The 27,681-nt window shown below is 56.0% G+C and overlaps 1 protein-coding gene and 1 long non-coding RNA gene across 5 annotated transcripts in view; one reads left to right on the forward strand and one right to left on the reverse strand.

Moving 5' to 3' along the window:
• CDH4 (cadherin 4) overlaps positions 1 to 27,681 on the forward strand; it is a 508,943-nt gene that overhangs the window by 111,330 nt on the left and 369,932 nt on the right. The window lies entirely within an intron of this gene.
• Positions 17,519 to 27,523, reverse strand: LOC144298641 (uncharacterized). The gene is made up of 4 exons (XR_013365593.1): positions 27,384 to 27,523; positions 20,276 to 20,357; positions 19,797 to 19,897; positions 17,519 to 18,928 (listed from the first exon to the last, which is right to left on the reverse strand). It is a non-coding gene; the product is annotated as an uncharacterized LOC144298641 (long non-coding RNA).

Consider the following 27,681-nt stretch of genomic DNA (forward strand, 5'->3'; position numbering starts at 1 on the left):
CAGCCTGTGTGGTTCCTGGGGAGGACCTGCTCCCAGCCTGTGGCTGTGTCCTTGCATGGTGGTGGGGGGTGGCGTCTTCCTCTGCTTGGAAGGGCACTCATCCCATCACGGGATCCCATCCCCATGACCTCATGTCACCCTAATTATCTCCCCCAGACCCTACCCCTTTACCATCGCTGGACCCTCAGCAGGAGATGTGTTGGGGACACACACATTCAGTCCTCGGCCGCCAGGCTCAGACACCCGCCTGGTCTGCCGATAATATCCTGTTTGATCCCGGCCCCCGGCCCCTCTGCCTGGACTCAGCACCCATGAGACAGACACAACCCACTGCGCTCACTCCCAAAGGGGTGCCCCTCCCAGGCATCCGTGAGGTCCCGTGCAGACGCCCAGGCCAAAAGGTAGTCACCATCACCAACTACTTCTCCCTCTTTCCAGAAGGTTCTACCCCCAGTGCCTCACAGGGCTGGCTCAGCCCCACTCTGTGAGGACGCCCCTGGAACTCCAGCTCCGTGAGAGGCCATCCCCGTGTGTCCGCCTGGTGTGAGGGCACCTGGCCTCCCCACGGGCTCCGCCTCGCGCCTAGCTCCCGCGCTCTCCACACCCTGCCCCTTCACGCGGCGGCCGGCGGCCCCTCAAGAGCGGACGCCCAGCTGCCCCGGCTCGGCACGGGGAGGGCGTGCGAGGACCGCTGTGGCTCACGGCTCGGGAACAGCGGTAGGACTGTGCACAACCGCTCCGGACAACGGTCTGCTCTCTTTTCATAAAGCTAGACATGAACTTGCTTATGAGGTCTCCAGAAGCTCGACCCCTGGAGATGTTCGCAAGAGAAATGAGTGCTTATGTCACAACAACAACAAAAATAATAAAAAACGTGCAGGAATGTTCATAGGAGCTCTGCGCTTTCTGGCTCCAAATCGGAAGCTGCCTGAGTGTGTAGACGTAGGAAAATGGGTGAAGAGGCCACACACGCTCCTGCGGGGTGACGGGCACGGTGATGGTGGGAAGGAGCCGGCGCCGTGTAGACGACTGTCACAGACATTAGGTTGTGCACAAGGAGCCAGATGCACAAGGGTGCACGCCGTGCCCGTCCGCCTCTGGGAGGCTTGTGAATGGGCCAGGCTAACCGTCGGCTTCTTACAGCTGCTGTAACAAATTAGCCCGCACCGAGGGGCTTAAACGACACACATGTACTCTGGCAGTCCTGGAGGTGCGGTGTCCGCACAGGCCAGCAGGGTCGTGTCCCTCTGGGCACCACGGGGAGCCTCCGTTTCCCGGCCGTTCGCAGCTTCCGGAGGCGCCCACACTCCCTGCCGTGGCCCCACATCACGCTGTCCTCTGCTGCCACCAGCCCGTGTCCTCCTCTGATGCTGACCCTCCGGCCTCCCTCTTACAAGGGCCCTGAGACAACCCGGGCCCCCCAGAACCCTGGATACCTTCCCCCCTCCACGCCCTAATGGCCTCTGCAAAGCCCCTTGGTCAGGAAGCCTCGTCTGTACAGAATCAGGGGATTGGGACGCAGTGGACGTCTCGGGGGATCGTTGCTCTGCCCACCGCACTGATGACGGGAGAATGTGGGCTCCCCGGGGGGTATCGGCTGTGAATGGACGTGGGGAGTATTGCGGGGTGCCGGCGGTGCTGTCGACCTGCACGTCCGTGCCGTTCACACGGGCGTGCACCTACTGAAGAGCTCCTCGGGCTGCAGCCGGAGGGTCCACCTTGGCACCAATTCCGAAAAGAAGACAGAAGTTAAGTCAGCCCTGGGCCTGGGGGGCGAACAAGGAGCCAACACGTCTGGTGATCGTTCCCAGCACGGCCGCATCTTAGCACCTCGAGGGGGCCTGGGGACGGGGCACAGGGCGGGTGGCAAGACCATGCAGAATGGCCCCCGGGCTCCATGCGTGTGGTGCGCGTGGAAGGAGCCCGCGCCAGGAGACACGTGTAACTCAGTCAACAGGCCCCTGACAGTCTACACAGCGAGCAGGCCTCCTACGCGGGTCTGGAACCGAAGCTCTCGGCCTGCGATCCTCGGTGCCCCAGGCCCTTGCCGGTCTTCATGAAGCCCAGCCAGTGGTCGCCAGGGCGATGGGCCCGTGGGACCAGGGTTCCACACACAGGCCCGAGTTCTTCTGGAGACGTGGACTCTCATAGGCTTTTGCACTCGAAGGCTCTGGAAATTGAATAGTTTAGAAAACTGCCAATAATTTTGCCAAAAGGAAAGCACCGGCATTTTCAAGATGCTTTTTCCGTCCGTGGCCCAGCGTGGAGGACTGCCCAGCTCCATCCGTGGCTTGGACGGCGCTGCGGCCCCTGCCGCCATGGGGGGTGCGGTCGGGGGGCCTCGTCCCGGACCTTGGGCTGCTCCCTCATTTGGTCCCAGAATCAGAACTACCCAAGAAACGTCGAAACAGCTGGGACTCGCAGAGAGACGCGCTACGCCCCCGTAACGCTCTTTAAATAACTACAACGTTAAAAGGGGTTCCCTCCCTCTCCAGAAGGAACTAAAATGTGTTCTTCACAGATAAATACTTCAGACTAGACCAACTCATCTGGAGCAAATGTTACCTTTTTAAAGATGCAAATTGAAAATTAAACATCAAAACCCGCGGGTTCACTGGGGCCACCAGGAGGGGCTGGGGTGCTCTCAGAGCTGGTACACGTTGGAAATCGGGCTCACAGCCCCTACCGACCTGCAGGATCTGACTTTGTACCGTTGTTTCACTTTGTGTGTTTTTGGATTATTTTAAAGAGGAAATAGGATAAGAACTATCAGGCATATCATCAGCAGGTGGAAGCTGCTGTGCATGAGAGAAGTGAGTCCCCAAGATCATTCTAGAAAGATTTTGGCACTGTTGTTCCCTGCAACTTCACTGTGGCCCTAAAATGTCATTTATTTTTTAATGTTCCCAATTTGGAAACTCTGAAAGGGGATCAGTCACAGCTGCCAAAGAGATAGCATTCGGTGGCTAAGAATACCCAGTGTTTCAGAAAACTGATAATCATCATTAATGTTCAGGGGCTCACAGCACCACACGCCGTCCCTTATCCCAACCGATGGACGCAGTGGGTGCAATTTCATCTCCTTTCTCGGATGAGAACTAGGGAGCTCAGGGGAGGGAAGTGACTTGCTCGAAGGTGCACAGCTCAGGGCTCAGCGGGGATCTGAACCAGTCTGGCCAAGTCCTGAGAACGGCCAGCTGTACCTCAGGAGTGTTGGCTTTTTACGTGGAGGCTGGAGTTGTGGGAAAGCCCAGTGGCGCTTTAGGGCCTTTCCTGTAAGTTATTAGGGAAAAGAAGAATATCTTGTGATCATCCATCCATCCATCCACTCATCCAAGCATCCACACATCCATCCATCATATATCCATCCATCCATCTGTCCATCCATCCACTCATCCACCCATCCTCCCATCCACCCACCCATCCATGCACCCATGCACCATCTGCTCACCCACTCCTCCATCTGTCCATCTATCCATCTACCTACCCGTGCATGCACCCATCCGTCCTTCCTAGGTTTGAGGATTCTGGGACCAGCAAAGCTGATGAGAGCCCTGCTGTCATGGATCCGATGTTCTTCTTCACCATCCTATACTGTCATCAAGATAAGGAGCCACATCATGCCCTCATCAGGCCCCCGGAGCTCCCACCTCTGGGCTCGTGTAGCGAGACTGATTTCAGAACTGCATCAGTCACGCCCATGCAAGGAAAGGCTGCATTTATAGATGTGAAGACCTCAACAGAGACTGTGCCCGGGTAATTGCCTGGCACAACCTCGAGTGAGACCCTCTTTATTTTAGTTTTCAAACGGGCAGCGTTCCCACGGGGCCAGACGGCCCAGCTTCCACAGGGAGGTTCAGCCGCCGCCGGGCTGCACGGTGTCACCCGCCTCAGAGATGCCTCCGCAGCCATGTCTTAGGCATGGCCCGCCATCTGCTCTGCAGCTACACTGAGCAGCTCATTTCATTGAGCTCTGCCTCATACGGAGCAAGTTTTGAGCTCAAAGAAATAAAAATACAAATGAGCAATGAGTGCCAGAAGGGAAGGCGTGTGTGCATGTTGGGGGACGTGTGGGGAAGGGATGTGTCAGCACCGTGGGCAGACCACAGCAGGCAGCCCGCCGGTGTGGACAGGCTGGACAGCAGCCTCAGTCCCGCAGGATATGTGGCCGTCGGCATGCTCGCTGTCGGCTCGCTGGGCCCCCTGCCCCATCCTGGCACACAGTAGGTCCTCGGCGCGGTCCTGCAGGGGGACCACGGTCTGCCACTTCACCCCCTGAGCCTCCCGCCTCATCCAGAAACAGGTGACTGCGGTGTCCCTGCCCTTCCGGCAGAGGAGCCTGGCTCTGGTGGACCTTGGCTGGCCTCTCCTTCCCTTTCACTCCACCCCACAGAGCAGATGAAGGGTGCCTTTCGGTCACTGATATAATTCACTGTCCCCTGCAGAAAGCAGCCCCTTTCTCTCCTGGGGCTGCCCCAGGTCTGGTCCTTCATCCCCGAAAGTAGATGAATGTCTCTGTCTTCAGCAGAGTCTACACCGACACAAACCAAGGGGAATCTCAGTGAGTGTCGATAAGAAATCCGGGCTCCCGGGCATGACCCAGGCCGGCTGGAGCTGGCTCCTAACCGCTCCCCAGCGCCAACTGTGCCGTCCTGCCCCCGACGGTGTGGGCACTAATGGGCGTCCTCCACGGATGCTCCCAATGGCCTGTGGGGGCTTGAGAGTGGCCGTAGAAACTGGGAAATGCTGCAGGTTGGCCTCCGTCCCGGAGAGCTGGTGTTTAATGTTCACCAGCACCCCACGGGCTTGCACTCCTGAAGTCTAGATTCCTAGCACGGCGTTCAAGGCCCTCCTTTTCTCTAACTCAGCTCAGAGTGCCTTGAGAACAGGAAAGAGGGGGACGCCTGGGTGGCTCAGGGGTTGAGCACCTGCCTTGGGCCCAGCGCGTGATCCTGGAGACCCGGGGTCGAGTCCCACGTCGGGCTCCCTGCGTAGAGCCTGCTTCTCTCTATGCCTATGTCTCTGCCTCTCTCTCTCTCTCTCTCTGTCTCTTGTGAATAAATATAATCTTTAAAAAAAAAAAAAAAACAGGAAAGAGGGGCAGGGGAGGGGATTTGTTCACTGGCATGCCCGGCGTTCCCATGGCACATCGTGGCAGAGATACATCCAAGGACTCCGACTGTGCCCTCGGACTAGGCCGGCCCCTCCCCGCCTGCCTTCTCAGCTCTGACCTTGCCCACGGCGTAGCCCACGGCAAACTTGGAGAAATGGCTTTTCCTGGCTCGGAACTTGAGCAAGAGCTTGGGGGCTGCATCTCGTTGGCTTGCTCTACCTCTTTGTTTCCCCTCGAACCAGCCCATCTAAATGGAATGTTCTGGTTGAAGGAAGGCAGGGAGGGAGGGATGCAGGCGGGGGGGAGGGGCAGAGGGATGGGGGACAGGGCAGGGGGCTCAGGTGCAGAGGACAGAGAGGGAAGGCGGGGTGCTGTGGTCCCCTTTGAGCTGGAGGGGCGACGCAGCCCCGTCAAACCTCAGGGGCAGAAAGAGGCTGGGGCCTGATCCTGAGGACCCGGAGTGGGTGCTGGGCAGGCCAGGCGTGGGCTCTGTGACGTTTCTCCCCCACCCCCCAGCCCCGCGGCCCCCGCGGCCCCGCAGCTGCGTGGAACCCACCCCTTCTCATTCCTGTGCTCCTGGCTGCTGGTCTCTCCGGGACTTCTGTGCAGCATGCGCTCCGGTGTTGGCCGTGGTCTGAAAGCACCATTCCCAAGCGCCTTCCCCATCTGTCCTCTGCACCTGAGCCCCCTGCCCCGTCCCCCTGCCCTGCAGCACCCCCCCCCCACCTGCATCCCTTCCTCCCTGCCTTCCTTCTGCCAGACTGTGAGCACCTGTGGAGTTGTTGGACTTGCCCCGTGCCCCCTGGCCCAGCTGCCCCCCAGCCCAGCTGCCAGCACAGGCCGTCGTCCCGGGTGGGAGCGGGAGCGGGAACCAGGCACCTGCTCTTCGTGCGCCGAGGCAGCCCCGTGCTGGCGGGAGGCGGCCTCTCCTCACTCTCCTGGCCGCCTCACTCAGCCTGGGGCTGTGGGGCCCGCGTCCTCGCAGATACCAGCACCACAGCAGCGCTTGGAGGGATGCACGCCTGCGCAGTAGCAGGGCCCGGACCATGGCTGTCACCACCGAGAGGATGTGAGTCATGTGGGATCACGGCCTGGCACACAGTAGGTGCTCAGACCGTGTGCCTCCCTGCCCCAGGGACTGCCCCCCACAGGTTCTCCCCTAGGTCACTCGTTGGTGAAAGGTGACGGGGTGTCTCCCCGTTGGCACCCCAGGCAGTGCTCGCTCCCAAGCAGCTCTCGGCGGGTCATCCCGGTGCCCGTCCTGTGCTGTGCGGCTCCGGCCGGGGTGACATGGAGCACGGAGGGGGCAGCATCAGCGACACCCATGCATGCGTCTCTCACGGCCTGGACGCTGGAGGTCCGAGAGCACGGCGTGGGCAGGTTGGTTCTCCTGCGGCCTCGCTCCTTGGCTCGCACATGGTCCCCTCCTCCCTGTGTCCACATGGTCGTCCCCCCATATGTCTGTCCTGGTCTCTTCTTATAAAGACACCTGTCAGACTGGATGGGGGCCCACACGGGTGGCCTCATTTTAGCTTGATCACCTCTTTAAAGACCCTGTCTCCAAATCCAGTCCCATTCCGAGGTCCTGGGGGTGAGAAGTCCAACCTAGGAAATGTGAGCAGACCCAGGTCAGCCTGTCACACTTCCCATCGGCCTGTGGGTGCAGACGTGTCCCCAGGCGTGAAGGCACCATGCTGCCGGAGTGCGCGGGCCTGACGCCAGCAGGTGGGGAGCACCCCCGAGTGCTCCCCCACCCCCCCGGCCTCGGTCAGCTCACGCTGCCGGCTGCTTCGGCTGCGCCGTCCCAGGAGGGGCGGGAAGCTGTGGCCACCGCGGAGGCCCGACCTGCCGCTGCTCAGCGCGCTCTCGGCGAAGGAGCCTTGCACCATCCTTGAGCAATTTGATGGCACTGACGGTGCCCTTGCAAGCGCAAGAGTAAGGGGCAGAACGTAGGGCCCGTTCCCAGAACTGGGATTCCCATTAGAGCCACAGTCGGGCATCGCCCTGGCGGGGAGGGGTGGCGACGCCCTTCAGACAGCCGGGGACCGTCCTCTTGCTGGAGGCAGCTCGTCTCCTGTGGACCCGCACCGCCCATGCGCCCTGGTGCTCAGGCGTCTTCCGGCGGCCCCGGGGCAGGTGGCGGTTCCCGTGTCCCTCACTGCAGCTCCGCAGGCTCAACCGGACACAGGCTGGGCCCTCTGCCGCGCCCCCTCGGCAGTGGCTCTCAAGGCGGGGTCTCCAGACCAGTGGCATCAGCATCTCCCCGGAAAATGGGGGAGGCACGTCATCAGCCCCACCCCAGACCTGGGGACACACACACGTGCGTTTAGAGCTGCAGAGCTGGCTGGCCAGCCGAAAATGCTGCCGGCCGCAGGGAGTGGGTTTTTTGTTTTGTTTTTTAATTTTTTTTTATTTTTGCAGGGAGTGTTAAGTAGTCTCGTAGCCACGTTGAAAAGTACAAAGAGGGATCCCTGGGTGGTGCAGCGGTTTGGCGCCTGCCTTTGGTCCAGGGCGCGATTCTGGAGATCCGGGATCGAATCCCACATTGGGCTCCCGGTGCATGGAGCCTGCTTCTCCCTCTGCCTGTGTCTCTGCCTCTCTCTCTCTCTGTGTGACTATCATAAATAAATTAAAAAAAAATTAAAAAAAAAAAAGTACAAAGAGGGACGCCCAGGGGGGCTCAGCCAGTTAAGCGCCCGACTCTTGGTTTTGGCTCCGGTCCTGATCTCAGGGTTGTGGGATCGAGCCCCATGTCGGGCTCCACACTGAGCCCTCGAGGAGTCTGCCTTGGGAACTCTCTCCCTCTGCCCCTGCTCGTGCACGCTCTTGCTCTCTCGTAAATAAATCTTTTTGTTGTTGTTGTTTAAGTGCAAAGGAAAAGCTAAGGTTGATTCTTTAACGTGGTAAATATACGTGACATAAAATAAAATAAAATAAAATAAAATAAAATAAAATAAAATAAAATAAAAAAATAAAATAAAATAAAATAAAATAAAATAAAATAAAATAAAATAAATAAAATAAATAAAATAAAATAAAATAAAATATAATATATATATACGTGACATAAAATTTATCGGCCTAAACCGTTTTTATGTGTACGGTTCTGCGGCATCCAGAACACTCCCATCGTTGTGCACTGTCCACCTCCAGAATTGCCTCACTTTCCCGCAATGAGATGATGTCATGAATCCCTCCTTCCCTTCCCCAGCCGGATAGCCACCATTCAACTCTCTGTCCCTGGAAGGCGACGGCTCGGGGTCCCTCGTGTGAGTGGACTCGTGCACGATGTCTTCCAGTGCCTGGCTCGTTCCACTCAGCAAGGTGCCCTCCAGGTCCACCTGTGCGGTATCAGGTGTCACATGTCCTTCCTTTTTAAGGCTGCGTCTCATTCTGTCGTGCGGCTGGACGATTTCCTTGACCCATTCATGTGGTGATGCACACCCAGGTTCTCTGCGCGTCTTGGCTGTTGAGAATAACGCCGCAGTGAACACGGAGTGCAGATGTCTCTTGGAGACCCTGTTTTTGTGCTTTTGGATATATACCAAGAAGTGGGATTGCTGGATCGTGTGGTAGTTCTGTTTTTAATTTTTTGAGGAAGCTCCTTCTGCTTTCCACGGTGGCTGCACCGGTGTGCGTCCCCACCCACGGGGCGCGGGATTCCCTTCTCTGCAAATCCTCACCAGCATTTGTTCTGTGCTGTCTTCTTGATGATGGTCATTCTGACGGGTGTGAGCCGACATCTTCTTGTGGTTTTGATTTGCGTTTCCCTGATGATGAGTGATGTTGAGCATCTTTGTGTGCACCTGTCGGCCATCTGCATATCTTCCTTAGAAAAATGTCTATTCAGGGACACCTGTGTGGCTCAGCGGTTGAGTGTCTGCCTTCAGCTCAGGGCGTGATCCTGGGGACCCGGGATCGAGTCCCACATTGGGCTCCCTGCATGGAGCCTGCTTCTCCCTCTGCCTGTGTCTCTCTGCCTCTCTCTGTGTGTCTCTCATGAATAAATAAATAAAATCTTAAAAAAAAAAAGAAAAATGTCAAAAAAAAAAAAAAGAAAAATGTCTATTCAGATCCTCTGCCCGTTTTTTAATTGGATTGTTCAAGGGGATTTTTTTGCTTTTGAGTTGTATGAGTTCCTTATATATTTTGGACATCACCCCCTCATCAGATCGATGGTTTGCACATATTTTCTCTTAATCCTGTAGGATGTCTTTTCATTTTGTTGATGGTGTCCTTTGCTGTGCAGAAACTTTTTAGTTTGATGTGGTCTCACTTGTTTACTTTTGCTTTTGGTGACAAAAAAAAAAAATCATTGCAAAGGCTGATGTCAGGATGCTTACCATCTGTGTTTCCTTCTAGGACTTTCATGTTTTCAGGTCTTATGTTCGAGTCTTTAATCTCTTCTGAGATGATTTTTGTGGATGGCGTAAGATAGAGAACCAATTTCATTCTTCTGCATGAGGCTGTCCAGATTTCTCAACGCCAAAGAGACTGTTCTTTCCTCATTGAATATTCTTGGTTCCTTTGTCATAAATAACTGGCCATATAAGTGTGGGTGTATTTCTGGGGTCTCTAATTCTGTTCTCCTCTAATATCTGCCTATTTTTATGATGCCGGGACCACACTGCTTTGATAGCTGTAGCATTGTAATGTAGTTGGAAATCAGGACATCTGATCCCTTCAACTTTGTTCTTCTTTCTCAAGACTGCTTTGGCCATTTGGTGTACTTTGGGGTTTCATATAAATTTTAGGGTGTTTTTTTTTCTATTTCTGTGAAAAATGCCTTTGGGGTTTGATAGGGATTATTACACTGATCCATAGATTGCTTTGGGGAGTGTGGATGTTTTAACAGTATGAATTCTCTGGGGATCCCCGGGTGGCTCAGCAGTTTGGCACCTGCCTTTGGCCCACGGCAAGATCCTGGAGTCCCGGGATCGAGTCCCACGTCGGGCTCCCTGCATGGAGCCTGCTTCTCCCTCTGCCTGTGTCTCTGCCTCTCTCTCTCTCTCTCTCTCTCTCTCTCTCATGAATGAATTTTTATTTTTTTATTCTTTTCATGAATAAATTTTTTAAAAACCATATGAATTCTCCCAATCCATGAACGTGGAACGTCTTTCCATATGTTTGTGTCATCTTCAGTTTCTTTCACGGATGAATCGTGATTTTCAGTGTGCAGGTCTTCACCTCCTTGGTTAAATGTATTATAGACATTTTATTGACTTTGTTGCAGTTTTGAATGGGATCGTTGTCTTAATTTGTCTTTCTGATAGTTTAACAGTGTATAAAATCATAACATACTTTTTGTGTATTGATTTTGTGACCTACAACTTTACTTGAATTCATTTATCCTAAGTTTTTTCATGAAATCTTCAGGGTTCTCTATGTGTAATTTCGTGTCATCTGCTAATAGAGACAGTCTTACACACCTTCTTTTCCAATTTGGGCGCTTTTTAGTTCTTTTTCTTGCCTCCTTGCTTTGGCCAGAACTTCAGGTACTGTGTGGAGTAGGAGTAGGGAGAGTGGGCATCTTGTTCCTGATCTTAGGGGAAGCTCTCTATCTTCCACCACCGAGCGTGATGGCAGCTGTGGCCTATATTGTGCTCTGGTGTGTTCTCTCCATGCCCAGTTTGTTGAGAGTTTTTATCATGAATGGATGTTAGACACAAACTTCGCGGAGTGTGATTTTAGGGACTGTGGGCTTATCCATTTTAATAAAAGGCAGTTTTTCTGAGACGGGAATGTCTCTCGACAATTTTTTCCTGACTCACTGCCCTTGGGGAGCATTGGACGTCTGTACACAGACATGGGGTACGTGTCTTCGGGCCTGGCCCAGGTGTTGGTTGGATGGGTGTTTAGACCCCAGGAGGGGCTGAATCGGGGAGAATGCAGCAGGACTGGCCCGGCCTTAGTTCTTAATAGAATAACATCGCCGGCGGAGCTGACCAGGAGTGCTCCAGATGAGACCCAGACTCTGCGGCCTATGTCCTTCTCCGGAAAAGGCCTGTGTTGGGGGCCACGCAGTTCGGGTGCCCAGAGACTTTCTCTCTGTTTCTTAGTCTCATGTGTTCTCCTCCCTCTCCCCTTCCCCCATCTCTTCCCCTCCCCCTCCCTCATCCTTCCTCCCTCTCCCATCCCCTCCCCTCCCTCCCTCTCTACCTGCACACCTGCTGCGGTTGCCTCTTCTACCTTGAGCCAGCTGTGGGATGTGGGACACACACACACCAAAGTGCCAGCTGTTACCTCTAAAAATATCACCAGCATGCGCCAGCACCTTCAGGTGCCAGGAGTCAGGCCATCAGAACATTTCCCCCTCTGAGTTGATTATTATCAACACCTGTCAGCACACCCCAGGCCCGTTTCAGGCCAGAGTGCCTGTATATATTGATTGCTCACTGCGCTATAGATTAGCACCGGGGTTGGGGAGGAAGCTTCCAGCAGTGCGCGTCTCAGAATGTTCACTTTGCATTTAATGGATGCATCACCTGCATCCTCCAGGGCAGCAGGACAGAGGGTACCCACAGTGACCCGACTTGGTCCCGGAGTCCAGACTCGGGTCAGACGCAGAGAACCTCGGTTCTGAGGACGCAGCGGGGTGTTACCTTCCTGCGCGCCCGAGACAGCCAGGCCCTTTCTGTCCCAGCGCATGTGGGGAAGGAACACCGTGGACCCGTTAGGTTTCCTGCCTGGACACAACGGCCGCAGGTGGCACTGGGTCCCCAGGAGGCCTCAGAAGTGGGAGAGCCGCGTCTGCTCACAGCGCGTGGAGGACTCCTCTTACTGCGGTTTTGCTGTTAAATAATAAATGCTGATCGGGAAAATGAAGATGCCATTGGCTTCAGGCGGGCCCTTTGGTGACGCACATCTGAAGGTGTCGGATAAGAGTGACGTGGTTCAAGCTTAAACTCCTGCTTTTTTTCCTACTAAGTGAAGTTGTTAGATAACCCTATTCGGTTCCCTGATCCTCTAATTTCCAGTCTGTAAAGTGGGCCCAGAACAGCACGTGTGTTACCGCCACGTGAAGTCACGAGTGGACGGGGCCGTCTCCCCATGTTGCCATCGGCAAGTGCCACACGCTGGGGGTGTTAGCATCACTGGATATGGTTCCTCGCAGTCTGGGAGCCTGGACGCCCCGTCGGGGTATCCACAGGGCCGGCTCCTTCCGCAGGGGTGAGGGAAGCCGTGCCTGGACTGCCGACGACCTTGGGGGACCTCTGCTCGAGGACATGTGATGCCCGTCCCTGCTCAGCCGTCACGTGGACCTGTGGGCGCCTCTCCCCTTCACTTCTCCTGTCACCGTGTTTAGGGCCCCACCTAATCAGGGGCCCACATCCTTAATCACATCTGCAAAGACCCCTTTTCCAAATAAGGTCACCTTCACAGCCCCGTGGACCTGCCTTTGGGGGGACGCCATCCCGACCTCTCCAGCGGGCCCACACTCTGTCAGTGCAGAAGGGCCTCGTGTGCAGCCTGGGGGGCTGCTGGTCACCACGAGGGCTCAGTACCGGGTGCCTCGAGCTCGCACCCCCATCCCATGTGGCAGGATGTCTGATACCACCTTTTTCCCTGAGGGTAGCGCCTTGATGGGCTGGTTCTTTTTTCTTTAAGATTTATTTATTTATTTTAGAGAAAGGGGGGCAGGAGCACATGCACGCACGCAGGGCTGAGGGAGAGAGACTGTCTAGCAGACTCCATGCTGAGTGCGGAGCCCCATGCAAAGCCGTCTCACCACCCAGGATCACGACCTGATCTGACACCGAGAGGTGGACGCTCAGCCGACTGCACCTCCCAGGCGCCCACGGGCTGGTTCTTATCTTTACCTGCTCATTTCTGGTTTCTCCTGTGCCGAGTGAGCGCTCCCCTGTGTCTGGCTGATTGCCGCTGACGCGTCATCCTGTGGAGGTCTTCCCTTCACCTGGTGCCCGATAAATGCCCTACTGTGTGTTCTGCACATACTGTGCATGATCAGGCTCTGAACTACACAGCCATGGTGTCACCCACCCCGTGGTGAGGGTGTCATTGTCCGCAGCTTCATGACAAGCACCCAGCAGGCAGGAGGCTCATGCTGAGGATGCTGTATGCAAAGCCTGAGTTGCATATTCTCAGATTCTAACCATAACCCTCTGAGGGGGTGTCCATGAGCCCCATTTTACCAAAAGAATGTGGACAGGTGAAGGGTTGTCTGGACCCGCTGTTGGGGAGAAGGTGTCAGGCTCTCACCCAGGAGCGTCTGATGCTGAATCCAGGAGCACCAGCCTCGGCCTGCGTGGGTCACAGGAGTACAGGAGGCCACAGGAATCCTAGCTCCTCTTGCAGCACAGGGACCTGTGGGACCCAAGGCCTAGTGGTGGCTACAGGGGCTGGAGCTGAAAGTGATGGGAGCCAGAGGAGAGACAGTGACTGTTGGCAGGTGCCCCTCACCCGGGAGGCATGACGTCACCAAGCACCATGGAATGAGAAGTCTCAGCAGAGAGAGAGGTCATCTCTGTCCTGACAGAGATGTACCAGACTGTAGGGCACCAGACTGTAGGGTAGCCGACCCTGCATGGGATGCGAGAAGGCAGGAGGAGCTCAATGCTATTTCTATTTACAATTTCTTTTTGCCATGGAAAATAAAATAAATGGCCCAAATCATTTCGGAAGATTCTGCAGCAGGTCTTTTAAAGCTGGACATAAAAAAAATAAAAATAAAAAAAATAAAGCTGGACATAATGCATTCCCTGTGGCCCAGCTGCTCCGCTCATAAGATGATGCCCAATGTTAATGCACAATGTGTATCTAGAAGGTTCTAGAAGGTTCATGGCAGTCCAAAGTTGGGAATGACCCAGATGTCCATCCACAGCGGGATAGGTAAATGAATTGGGGTGTATTCACACAGTGAAGTGTACACAGGAGAGTGAAGAATGTGCTGCCCCAGCCTGGAGTCTGGATGAGCATCAACACGACGCTCCCGAGCGCCGCCAGCTGCAAGAGCAGGTCCTCGTCCTCCCATCATCGGGAGCTCAGAATGGGAGAATGGGACAAACCCCAAGTCCACTGTGAGGGGACTCGCTACACTCCTATTTTGGGAATGGCTGCCTGGAAGGGACGCGGGGGCTCCTCGCATACCAGAAATCCTCCCCCCTGGACTGGCTGGTGGTTACATGGGTTGTGGTTGAGAAAGGCCGTCAGCCTGTTCTTCACTCTGAATATGTTCCACTCAATTTTGGGAAATTACCATGGAAATCACCAGGAAGACTTTATTTGATGCAATAACAGGAAAGACTTCACAATCCTGGACAAAATAGGAGCCGAGAGGGACCCAAAAGGGATGTAGATGAAGCGTGGAGATGTTCTTTTGATGAACGCAGCCAGATACCTGAGGGAACATTCTGGATGCTTCCACTGATACGAAACACTGAGTGAGGTGGAACTCGTCTACACTGCCGGAAGCCAAGGCAGTGGTTCACTCTGGGGTGAATGGTGTTTCAGGATGAAAGGGAATCAAGCAGGGGTTTTGGGGTGCTGGTCACACGCAAGTCAGTGGTGCAAACCCAGGAGGCTTGTACACTCATGATGCACAAGCGTCCTCTGGAGAAGGAGCCAGAAAGAAGACACTGGGTGTGACTGGTGTTTACGGCAGGGACTGGGGAGGACCGTCCCCCTGTGCCTGGGTCCGCAGGAGGCGAGAGGTGGTGGCAGGGAGAAGAGACGGGGCTCATTGGGGTGGCATGAGGTTAAGTGGGCTTATGCATTATTAACTAATTTTAACTCCACTCGCCTTCACAAGATAGACAGATGGCAGGGAGGCCCCGGGCTGGAGACGGTCCTCACCCCTCAAGCATTAAGCCAACAAGAAGACTGCCAACTGCCCCCTCCCGCCCGTGGGCCGGGCCTTTTGCCAACCCACATCAGAGGCTCGAAGGCCAAAACAAACAATCTGATGATCTAATGACATCCGGGAGAGGCCGAACAGTCCCGCGGGGTGACCAGAGGACGTTTTGGGTGTAAATCCGCACGCACCGTCGTGGGAGACGAGATGGCTCCCCGCGCCCGCCGTGCCTCGGGGCTCCCCCGACGGCGGGGGCACATTTACAGACGCGCGTATCTCTGCGGTGGGGCCGCGGGCCGCGCGGTCCCCCTGCTGTAGGGGCGCCCACTCCGAGGTCCGAGACCTCTCAGCTGCGAGGGCTTCCCCGGCTGCAAGTTCCAAATTCGGACGGCAGCTGCGGCGGGTGCCAGCGGGAGCTGCTGCCCGGGGCCCCTCACATCCTGCACGAGCCCCTCCTGCTGCCGCGGGCCCTGCATCCGCGCCGCGCTTCACGCCGCCTTGCTTCCCGAGTGCAGAGCGCACAGTGAAGGTGACAGGGACCCGGCCTCTCCTTCTCTGGTTTGGAAATGACTCCGTGGCCTTAGCATCTCTCTCCCTCTCTGCATTTGTGAAGCAGTAGCTTCTCTGCCCATAACGTGTGGTGTCCCTTCTGTTACTCGGCAGGTACATTTGTCATCTGCTTTTTTCCCCCCATTTTGAGATAAACACCCTCAGACCCTCTGATTTCAGCACCATTATGGTGCTTTCCTTGCTCCTAATGAGATGTGTCCTTACCTGTCTCTGCATCCCAGCCGTCGCTAAGGGATGGGCCTCTTGTAACTGGGTTCAGGCTTCCTGCGTATCTTCTCACACCTCCACCTCCTGGCCTCTGCCTGCGTCCTCAGCTTCATCACTCCCTGCACACACGTACACACGCGTGCACAGATGAACATATGGGTGCATACACCACGCATCTCCATATGCACACATCACAGGTGCTCGTGTGCATACCTCTATGTGTGAGCACACAAACGCACGTACAAACCACGGTGTGTGTGCACAGGCACAAGGATGCACATGTCAGCCTCATACATACGTGCACGTGTGTGCCCAGATTACCCTGCGGCTCTCAGCTGCAGCCGCCCCCTGTGGCCCCCATGGGCTCCTCCTCCCCCAGCCTCCCACAGCTGCTCCTGGGCCAGGCAGGCCCTCGGTCCACAGCTCTCCCTTCTGCACTTGGGGCCTGATCGGCCCCCTGGGCCTCAGTGGCAGGCCACCTCTCAGACCCTTCCCTGACCCCTGTTCTCCAGGGCGCAGGCCTGGCCACGTCCTGACTCAGGCCCCAGGCATCTGTGTGCTATGGGTGCTCCCCCCGCCCAGGGAGAGCCCCATGTCTGCCCTTGTTGGGTCCTGGCACAGGACCCCAGGCATCTTGCGAGTGTGCAGGGTTGGCAGGGCCACTGCAATCTGTCCACCTGAGGCCAAGCTGGAACCTGACCCACCACCTGAAGCCCAGGGAGCCCACTGCGGGAGAGGAGGCTGCAGCCTCGGAGTCTCACCTGGGCCGGCTCATCCGAGGCAGAGTTGCAGAGGGGTGGCCCTGTGCCAGGCCCTGGGCACCAGAATCAGACACCCCTGCGAGAGATGGATGCTCAAAGAGATCCCCACAATAGGATAAGGCCCCGCAGGGCTGGAGAACCAGGCTGGCTCCTGGGGGCCCAGCACAGCAGGCTGGAGACGGGGAGGGTCTGGAAGAGGGCCCTGCCCGCTGCGCCCCGAGTTGAGATCTGCCGGCGGGAGGTGCGGGATGGGAGACAGGGTCACAGGTGGGCGGACACAGCAGAGGTTGGGGGCAGGGAACGCCAAGGGTGGACCTGGGCTGCTCTCCCTCCTTGGGGCGCTCATTGCTGCGACTGCTCCCCCCGCCATGCAGGCGAGCGCCCTGGCGCACCCAGCACAGCCTGGCACAGCCCCCCGCTGTGGTCCTGCAGGCGTCCCTGCTTAGCCCTGAGGTCTGGGCAGCCAGCGTGCACAGCGCGGCACCCCCTGCAGGCGGGTAGAGGCCCGGGAGGGGCGTCTGGGAGCCGGGGTCAGGGGGCCTGGGCAGAGCACCCAGGGCGGGGCAGGGAGCAGCTCAGGGTGCCTGAGGGCAGGGGTGGGGGTCCCCTGTGAATGCGGGGCAGGTAGCAGAACCCGCCCTGCAGCTGGCACCTGAGTGTGATGCGGTCACTGAGGTCAGGCCAGGGGCGGGCCCGGCGACCTGGACGACACTGGACGACACTGCCGCGGTTGCCTGGGCGGTGACGGAGGCCTCGCTGCCAGAGGCGCCTTTGGGGAGAGCGGGAGAGCCGAGGAAGCAGGTGACACCGGGAAACCTCTCGGGCAGGGCCCTTAGCACAGGGGCCCACCCAGGGCGGGACTGAGACGTGGTGGCCTCGGGCCATCCCTAAGGAGGCAGGTGCACATCCTCCATCTGCTAATGCAGGGAAATGACCCCACGGATAATTAGCCGCGGGTCCCTCTGGAGAGAGAGCGCAGGGGGATTTCACTCTGCTGTTAAACAGGTGATGAAGAGGTATTCATTTTATGGGGGAAAAGCAATAAAATAAATAGGACAGAGGAATGCATAATATATTTAGTGGAGGTGGCTCACGTTGGGTCTTTTTTAATCTGACATTTGAAGCAATGATCCCATTTTTTTGACAGAGCAGGGTGTTGTAATCAAGCTGTGATCATGGTTTTGCTCGGAAAATACTCCAGCTCCAGGTACGAAGATGAGAAAGACAGGAAAACTATCACAAGCGGTGTCCTGTGACGTGTTATCTGTGACTCACGCACACTGTCATCATGTGACCGAAGCTCGGTGTGTGTACATTTGCACGGCGCTGGCGGGATCGTGGGCGGCGTGGAATCTGCTGTTCTAGGCAGAGGCCGGCGGACCCGGTGTCGTCCTCAGTTCTGGGCGCCGGAGGCTGCAGGGCGTGTTTGCCTGTTGGCCAGCCCTGTCCCTGTCCCTGTCCCTGTCCCCTGCGTCTGTGGTCTGTGTGTGAGGGACCGTAGCCCCTGCAGTGATTGCCGTGGCGTGTGGGGCAGGTGGAGCCTCCCACGGCATCCGAGGCCACGCGGTGCCTCACTGTCCGGGTGACCTGGGTCTTTGGCCCCAGTGCACGTGATGGAGGGCGATTCCCCAGGAGGACTGAGGCCGGAGCCTGTCTCCCTCCGCGTTATCTTTCCGGATGGTCTCAGGGTACAGGATGCGTGTGCAGGGCTCTGTTTTGGGCAGTCAGGATTTCAAAATAAAGATTCTTCTGAACAAAGACCTTGCTTGTGACCTTTTATGTGAAGCCAGCACAGAGTCCGGGCTAATTGTTAGTAATTTTTCTCGGATCCGTTACTGTGTTCCTGACGGATGGTGTTTTCTTTCACAATGTTTGTGTCACTCACTTATAACTAAAGTGAGCAGCGTATGTACCACGGCAGCTCCCGGTCTAATTAGGGAGGAGAAAAGTCAGAAAGTGATTGACGGGCTGGCGTCTTTGGAACAAGCAATTAAAAGCCACCTCGAAGCCTAGTGCGTGGCTTCCCGCTGCATGTTTCATACTGAGGCTGCAACACACGTGTTTGCTGAGCTCTTCTTCATGGCTCTGTGTCCCCAGTGCCAAGCGTGTAAGGGGCGCTGGTTGTGCACGGTGGCGGCCGACCGTGCTCCGTGGGGCTCTGTCTGTCGCAGGCTGATGGGGCCTGGCAGCCACTTTCTCAGCAGGCCAGGATGGAGGATGGGTTTTCTTCCAGTACAAACAGATCCAAGGCCAAAGGCATGAACAGTTTTCCTGCGGGGATTTTAAGGTCTGTTGCATGGAACTGGAAGGCTGTCTTCTCTGATCCCGATTTCCGGGCCCTGGGTTCGTGAGAGCGGTCCCTCTCCACCACAACGGAGCAGCTCCTTCTGCTTTCCCAAGCAGGGTCCCGTATGTGGAGCCTCTGGGGTGTGCAGCCTGTGCTCTGCCTTCTGCCTGGAATGCCACCTGCAGATGCCAAATTTTCACGAGAGTCATTGTTCACGTCTCTGCTAGCAGCTCTCCCCACCCACCCCCACGCCAGGCTGTCATTCCACACACTCGGACCGGGACTCTGGTTCCCTTAAAGCAAATGGCTGGGATCAGACCAACTCTGGAATGGAAGCTGCCTTAGGTCGGAAGCAGGGAGGGAGGAGGGACAGGAAAAAACAGAGAAGGAAGGAAGGAAGGAAGGAAGGAAGGAAGGAAGGAAGGAAGGAAGGAAGGAAGATAGGTTAGTCTTGAAACATCAGGAAACAACCAAAGCAGCTAGGCCTTGAGGGCCAAACCTCAGAGAAAAGAGACCTGCTGACAACGGAGGCCAGTGTCCCCTGCGGTGGGGTCGCTGGAGTGGGTGCTGACCTCTTGGCTGCAGGTTCTCAGGCAGGACAAGACAAGAGCCTGCTCAGGGGCTGAGAAGTGGGGCAGAGCGGGGATTCTCACCACTGGGGACTCTGGCTATTTAAGGCTTGTCTGAAGGGGAACCTCTGATGCTGCCCCATTGGCAGAGATGAGCAGCCCCTGGGACCCTGACTCGCTGCTGGTGGGGATGTAAACTGGCCTGGACGTTAGGAAAACTGTGAGCAGCTGCTGCCAAAGCTGAATGTGTGCACGTCCAAGTCCCAGGAATTCCGCCCTGAGATGGATCCCCGACGGAGACACAGACAGGTGGGCACCAGGAGACAACATCGCTGGTCACATACCCCGAACTAGAAGCCATCCAAATACCCAGCGATAGTAGCATGGACAAGTAAATCATGGGCTACCCATAAAGAACGCGCTGCTACCTTCACAACAAGCATGACCGCCATAGATAGGATGTCAGAAGATGGAGTACCTTTGGGGGTGGGCCCTGGGTTGGCGCATGAGGGAAGCTTCTCTGGTCCTGGTGATGGTCTCATCCCAGTCTGGATACTGGTCACGCGGTGGGGATGTTCACTGGAAATCCATCAAGCTGTACACTTAGGATTTGTACATTTTGTCATAGGTATACTTTGTTTTTAAAGATTTATTTATTTGAGAGAGAGTGTGTGCATGTGCATGAGCAGAGGCAGGGTCGGAGGGAAAGGGAGAGAGAGAATCTCAAGGAGACTCCCCACTGAGCGCAGAGCACAAAGCGGGGCTCAATCTCATGGAATCCAAGATCATAACCTAAGCTGAAACCAGGAGTCAGATGCTCAGCTAACTGAGCCACCGAGGCGCCTCGACCGTATGCGTATTTTAACATAAATCTTAGCTAAGTAGATGGAGGATGGACGAGCAGGTAGGTAGGTGGGGACAGAGAGAGAATATGAATGAATAAAAATGGTGACTTACGATGTGTGTGTTCTGGGGACAGTCTTCACACACAGATCCGTTTCTCCCATGTTCTCAGCCTGTTTATATTCTTCTGTCCCTTCTAAAAAATTATTTTATATTGTACTTGTTTGCATTTTCCAGACTATGGGTTTCTTGTTCTCAGGGGTGACAATAAAATGATGATAATGATGGCCGCTTATATTTGACTGCTCACTGTTTTCAGATACTGGTCTCCATTTATTAACTCATTTAATCTTTACAAACAACCCTCGAGGTAGAGACCATTACTATCGCTGTCTCACAGATCCAACAAAATTGAGCCTCAGAGAGCCGATTCAGCTTCCCACAGTCGCATAGCTAGTCAGTGGCAGGAGCGGCATTCCCAGCCTCCAGCACCCACGCGTGCTCCAGCTGTCAGGCTCTCTTGCCTCTCCTAGTGATGAAGGTGTCCGTTTGTGTAACATGACTATGCGCTAGAGACATACGGAGCTCAGCACCCAGTACAGCCTCTCATCTTTGTGTGTCCAATATGAGGCAGTGTCTAGTATTTGTCTGTTGGGTGGATGGACGGATGGATGGATGGATGGATGGATGGATGGATGGATGAATGGATGGGTGGACAGATGGATAGATGAATGGACAGATGGATGGACAAATGGATGGATGGATGGATGGATGGATGGATGGATGGATGGATGGATAGATGGTTGGGTGGATGGGTGGACAGATGGATGGATGGGATAAATGGATATGTGGATGAATGGATGGATGGATGGATGGATGGATGAGTGGTTGGATGGATGAGTGGATAGATGGATGTAACAGATGTGTAGATGGATGGGTGATTAGATGAATGGACAGATGTGTCGATGGATGGGGTAGATGGATGAATGACGGATGTGTGGGTAGATGGGTGGGTGAGTGGGTGGATGGATGGGTGGGTAGATGAATGGGATTTTCAAAAAGTATGCCCTCAGAAAATTCCCTCTGAGTCTTTGTGGTGTCTGGTCTGTAGGTAAGCGATTCCCAAGATAAGCACGAGAGGCACAAGCAAGCTTGGAACTAGGCTTCTACCTGGAGGTGCCCCATTAATACAGATTCCTGGCCCCACCCGCATAGATTATGAGTCAGTAGGTCCCCAGTCGGTCTCGGGACCCTGAATTTCCAGCAGACTCCCAGGACGTGCTGCTCTGCTGGGCTGCGGGCCCCACAGGCGAGGCCGGGCTGTGAAGCGTCTCCGGTGGCCTGGTGCCGTGTTTCTTGCAATGACGCTGAAGACTATTTCCCTAAGCCCTCTGTTAATTGGACTAAGCAGAGATAACGAGAGAATGATTTCTAGGGCATGTCTTCAGGGCTCTGCAGACTGGGTGTGTGCATGCGGGGAAGGGGGCGATAGGGTTTTCCGCAGCTTCCCCCGAACGTGAGTCTGCACTCAGCTTTGAAGCCCGCTCATCAGTGTGCCAGGCGGCCTTCTGCCTCGAGGCCATTTATAGTGCCGAAGCTTGTGAAGCTAAAACAGTTTGATGTGTAATTGCAGGAGGAAATGGGAAACCTGCTGAGCATGGCAGGATATAGTGCCTTATCACCCTTTATGTGCAGCGGCTGCTTGCCGGAATTGCCAGCAGATCCGCACCATCGACAGAACGGTGACATTTTTCATGGGCCGCCGTGTTCTGAATCAACACTGCAATGGTGTGATTAGAGCAGGACGGGAAGGGAACAATCGCCGTGGCCCTGGTGACAGATCAGTCGCAAGCCCTGCCTCCTCCTTATTACCTGCTGTCTGGTGTGATATGCAAAGCAGCTTCTCCAGACGCATTACACCTTCACATTACCTGAAAATTGAATTTTATTTGGTGGCCTGCATATAATTTATAGCACTCCTGCAATACACTTCAGTTCTCATTTAGCTGAAAGTGTATTCTTTATTTCCTACTGGCCGAGAGACCGAGAAAGGAGCCTGGGTGCCCGGGTGCCCGGGTACCTACAGCCCCCCGGCCGCCCGCGGAACGGGGGTTTCAAGCTGCGTTGGCAGCTCATGGACGAGGGTTGCCCACGCTCCGCGGTGCCTGAGACACCCTCCTCCTGAAGACGTGCCGCTGTCAGCGTGGCTCGAGGGGTGCTCTGCAGCCGTGGGTCCCTGCCTGGCCGGAGGCCGCCCCCGTGTCCTGAGGCCGTGCCGGACACGCGCCGGGAACCCCCGTGCCAGGGGAAGCGTGTCAGTAACGGATGGACTGGATTTTAGCTCCGAGGGGTTGCCGGAACTCCCCTTACCCCCCATTTCAAGTCATAAACATTCTGTGGGGAAGATCTATGTGACAAACCTTGGCTTCTGGGGTTCCCGTGCAGGACAACATCTCACATGGTCACAATTGCTTTTTTTTTTTTTTGATTGAGTTTATCAGGGCTCAGATTTACATACAGTAAAGCGTACCCCCTTTAACGTGTACATTCCCATGAGTTTTTTTTTTAATTTTTTTTTTAATTTTTATTTATTTATGATAGTCACAGAGAGAGAAAGAGAGAGAGGCAGAGACACAGGCAGAGGGAGAAGCAGGCTCCATGCACCGGGAGCCTGATGTGGGATTCGATCCCGGGTCTCCAGGATCGCGCCCTGGGCCAAAGGCAGGCGCCAAACCACTGCGCCACCCAGGGATCCCCATTCCCATGAGTTTTGACAGATAACTACACTCACGAGACCACCATCATCGCAAGATTCAGAGCGTCTGCCTCCCCTAAAAAGCGTTCTCTGCCTCTGTGCAGTCAACCCTTGTCACCCCAACCTCTGGCAGTGGTCCCTGCATGTCAGCGTCCCATCCCTGGGGGCGACGTGGCATTCTCCACAGCTCTCCAGAAATGGGATCATGGGCCACATGGTCTCCTGGCTTCTTTGCCCACGTTACCGTGCACACGTGTGGCCCCTTGCTCTTGCTCTGTAGCATTCCACTGAACGGGACACACGTTTTGCATATCATTCACCTGTTGATGGGCATTTCGGATCATTTCTAGGTTGCTGGGACAAAGCTGCCATAACCACTTGTGCCTACGTCCTTGCACGTCTCACCTGCCCGGGGTGAGCGCCTAGGAGAGGAATGGCAGTGTGCGAGGCAGCTGTTGAACGTGCTAAGACATTGCCTGGTGGTTTTCCAAACCAGCCGCATGAGCATTCCACCCCGGCCCACAGGCGGGGTGTCCAGCCCTTGGGGTCGTGGCCACCGGGGTGAGTGCGCAGCGGGGCCTCGCTGTGGCTTACTCCCCCTTTCCCTACAGACCGATGGCGTTGGGCGGCTTTACACATTCTCATTGCTTGTTCACGTGTCTTCTGTGAAGTGTCTGTTGAAATCCTTTATCTGTTCTTAGATAGTATTGTTTATCCCATTACTGCATCTTCATATACCCTGCACGTAGGGTACCCTACACGTAGGTGACCTTCATATACCCTCCACGTAAGGCTTCCCCAGACAGATAGATTGAAAATCTCCTCTGCCAGCCAGTGACCTGCTGCTTTGCTTGGGTCTTTCAAAGAGCAAAAGTTGTAATTGTGATAGAATCCAGTTTGCCAACGTTTCCCCTTACGGGCCACACCTTCTATTTCTATCTAAGACCATCTTTCCTCATCCAGAGTCTCGGCCGTGTTTCCCCTGTGTCTTTGGCACGTTGTAGAGCTTTCGCCCCCGCGTTCAGATCTGGGATCTGTTCTGAGTTAACCTCTGTGAACGGAGCGAGTTAAGGGTCAGGGTCTGTTGGCCACGCGGATGCCCAGTTACGCCAGCACCACTTGTTGGAGAGACTTTTCTTTTCCTGTTAAATTATCCTGGCAGTTTTGTCAGATTCCAGTTGACCCTCTCTCTGTGTGTGGTTCTCAGTTTTCCATTCCATGCGTGGCTCTGGATGCTATTCGTCTACCAGCAGCAGCGATTCCTGTCCCTTCATAGTAAATCTTGAAATCCAGTCGCTACGTCACTGACTTACTCCTTTCAGAATTACGTCGCCTCTTCAGAGATGTTGCATTTTCATGTACGTTTTTTAAAAACCCTGCTGGATTTTTTTTTAAAGATGTTATTTGTTTATTCATGAGAGACACAGAGACATAGGCAGAGGGAGAGGGAGAAGCAGGGTCCATGCAGGGAGCCCGATGTGGGACTCGATCCCCGGACCCCAGGATCACGCCCTGGGCTGAAGGCAGATGCTCAACCGCTGAGCCACCTGGGCGTTCCCCAATCCTGCTGGAATTTTGATTGGGATTGCCAAAATCCCTCTGGAAGATCACTTAAATGGGCTCTCAAATGCAAGAGTTTGGGTGCGTGGCCCTGGGCATGTGTGGTTCTCATGCCTATAGAAGCACTTGGGCCGGGGAGGTGGGAAGGAGAAGGCTGTGGTGCCCTCGTGCAAACCCCTGTGCACCCCGAGGAGTGAGCAGCAGAGGGAGTGGGCTCTGGGGCGTCCTGCGGGGCACGCAGCACCACCTCCCTGGTGATCCTCGTCAACTTTGATATGTGCAGAAAGAGCTGTTTGCTGTTGAGAGGATTGAATGAAACCTGGCGGCTCGTGCATGAGCTGCACGTGTGTGGACTTCAGTCTCCACCCAGCTCTGTCCACCCAGCCACCCAGCCACCTGTCCCAGTTGGTATTTCCAGCAGCGGCTTTCTTGTGTCCTGGCCGTCACTGCCGTGACCCGCGGGGCGGGGGTGGTTGTACCCTGTGCAACATGCCGCTCCGGCGACTTCCATGTAGAGGCCAACGCTACAGAGCTACTCTTTGGAGACTTCTGCCTCCAAAGATCAGGGGGCAGGGCGGCCAGGAGCTCACGGGACTGACACGCCAGTGACATTTGATCCCTGGGTAACTGCCCAATTAAGAGTTGGCTGGCGGTTCGTAGCTGCCCTGGTTCCATCGTTTTTGTGAATGATCCTCGTTAGGCTTTGCATGATCTGATTTAGCCCGGCTCTGTGAAAGCGCCGTGCAAGCCCAGCCCCTCTCTCTCCCTCTCTGCTATTTGAGAGAATAATAGATCCATAGGAGAATTCATTTGTAACTCTAAGCCCCCAGTTAAAGACGTCTCGGGGGATAAACGTGGGTGATTTGTAGAACATTGCGATGCATTTATGAGATAGATTGCACGTTCGCTGCACACAGCGGGGCCAGATGCATGGGAGGCGTCAGGCTCTTCCCTACCTCATGTGGCTCTCCTTTGGGGAGAGAACGCAAGCTTTACTGAGTGCTAAGTGTGAAAAGCCGCCGTGGAAGTGGCTTCTGTGGCAGTGGTCCTGGGAGCAAGTACCTGCTTGCTGCTCTTCCAAGCGCATCGGGGAACCCTGAGGAGTGAAGTGCTTCCCGCTGAGCTGAGTTCCGGGCCCTGCCCCACCGCCTCCGCTGTCACGGGGAGGTGGTGAGTGTGACATGGGCGGGAGGGCGGTGCTACACCGAGGCAGCGTGTCGACAGCCCGTGCCCTGGGTGCTGGTGCCCCCCACCCTGCTGCCCATCGCCCATCACACCCCGGGGTCCTGTTTTCCGCTCCTCCCACCCCTCTCTCCCTAACGCTTGATCCTTAGGGACTCTGCTACTTTATCCCCGCCGCCGCCGCCACCGTGGCAGAAAGTAGACGACAGCCCTAGCTCTCTCTTCTCTTCTCTTGTTCTCTGTGCTCGCATCTCGGGCAGCCTCACCCCCGCGTACAAAACCCAATTAACTGGCTCTCTGCTCAAGCCAGGCTGTGTAGACAAACTTGGTTTTCCTTCTAAGACTGTAAGCCACGGGACTCATGTCGATCGGCTTTGCGGTTACTGGGACCTACTGTGTCTGCAGGAATCTGTGACTCTGCAGCACACCCAGGGGCTTGGATTCTATCTTGTGCCATTTACCGGGGGCAGAGGCCCTAAGGGGCAGTGTGACCTGCCCCCATGACAGGTGTCAGACGGGGAGGAGGGAGGAGAGCTATCTCCGGCCCGAGCTGTTGCAGGGAATTCATTTGCGAGGCTGCTGCAGGGTGGAGATGGCCAGTAGGCTGCGCTGGGCCCCCTGGCTCTCCCAGGATGGGCAGCCTCTTGGGTAGCCCTGCCCGCGGGCAGAGGGGTGCAGAGGTGCAGGCCAGAAAGTGGGTTTTCAAGCCAGAGTGGAGGGGACGTGAGAACAAGGAGCCCGGGAGGGAACCGGTGCCGGGAGTTGCCTGCAGCTGACCGTGCGCCAAGTCCTCACCACACGTGCCCGCCGAGCCCTGCCACCTGGGCTGCCCTTCCCTCCGGTGGTCAGGTGTGAGGCCTGCTCCTTCACCCCCAGTCTCACCACAGGACCTTTGCACGAGCTGTTCCTTGGCCTCTTTAGCCTTGAGACCTGGAGGAAGCCACCCCCAGCCTCCTTGGCCACATCAGGCCCTCCGAGCCTCAGCTCTGTCCCACCCGTTCCTGTCTTAGAGTCACTCTGAGATTCACACAGGTCCGTGTGGATTCCACTTCAACTCAGCCCCGTCCCACGCCCGCCAGGGCTTCTGTAATTCAACCCTGACATTGGCTACACGGTGCAAGCTCAGACCTCACGGGCTAACGGCACATTCCTCACAACACTGCCCCCACTTCAGACCCCAGCCACAGGTCTCGGGGTCCCCAGACCCCCGTGCTTCTGACCAATAGGTTACAGATTCCAGGTTTCCTGTGATGCTCCTGCCCCTCCCCTTCCCATCCCCAATTCGGTATTTTGGGAGAAAGGCCACACTTGTGATTATAGTGTTACTATAGGCGTCAGGGCCCCGGGGTGGGACGCTCCAGGCACACCCGTGTGTCACCAACCAGGAAGCTCTGATATCTTTCTGCGTGCAGAGCTTTTCCTGGGGGTTGGTCACGAGGCACGGTGGGTTACGGCTTGGCTGTGTGACGGCCCTCCTGTCCCTGTCCCTGGCGGAGCAGGCTGGCTCGCTCCCCGCCGGCGTCTGCACCCGCTGCATCTTCACGCCCGGCACCCAGCCTAGGACACGGGGTAGGGGCTCCCCAAAGAGCAGAGATTGAGGGAGGGGTCGGCCTGATGCGGGTGTGCTTGGGAGGAGGCTGGAGCAGCCCGCCGCAGCCTCACCAGGCGCGAGGACAGAGCACAGGCCCGTGCCCCCGCGCCTTCCCCGCCTCCGGCTCCGCGTACCTGGTCCTGCAGGAGCCGCGGCTCTCGTGGCACATCCCAGACTCACGGGAGGACGCTGTTTATTGACCTTGGGTCCTCTCGGCTCTCGCAGGGTGGTGCGCGACACAGGCGCTCAGCTGCTGCAGGGCAGCTTGCTTCGGGCTGGGAGAGCCGAGACCCTGCTCCCTGGCTGCATGCGGGGGCGGGGGGCACTGGCTCAGCCTGCAGAGCCGCTGGCGTCAGAGCTTCTGCTGCGGGGACCACACCGGGTCGTCCGTGCGCTCGGGGAACAGGGAAGCGAGGGCTTTCCTTTTGCTCC

The sequence above is a fragment of the Canis aureus genome, chromosome 26 (genome assembly GCF_053574225.1).
Source record: "Canis aureus isolate CA01 chromosome 26, VMU_Caureus_v.1.0, whole genome shotgun sequence".
In the NCBI taxonomy this organism is placed as follows: domain Eukaryota; kingdom Metazoa; phylum Chordata; class Mammalia; order Carnivora; family Canidae; genus Canis; species Canis aureus.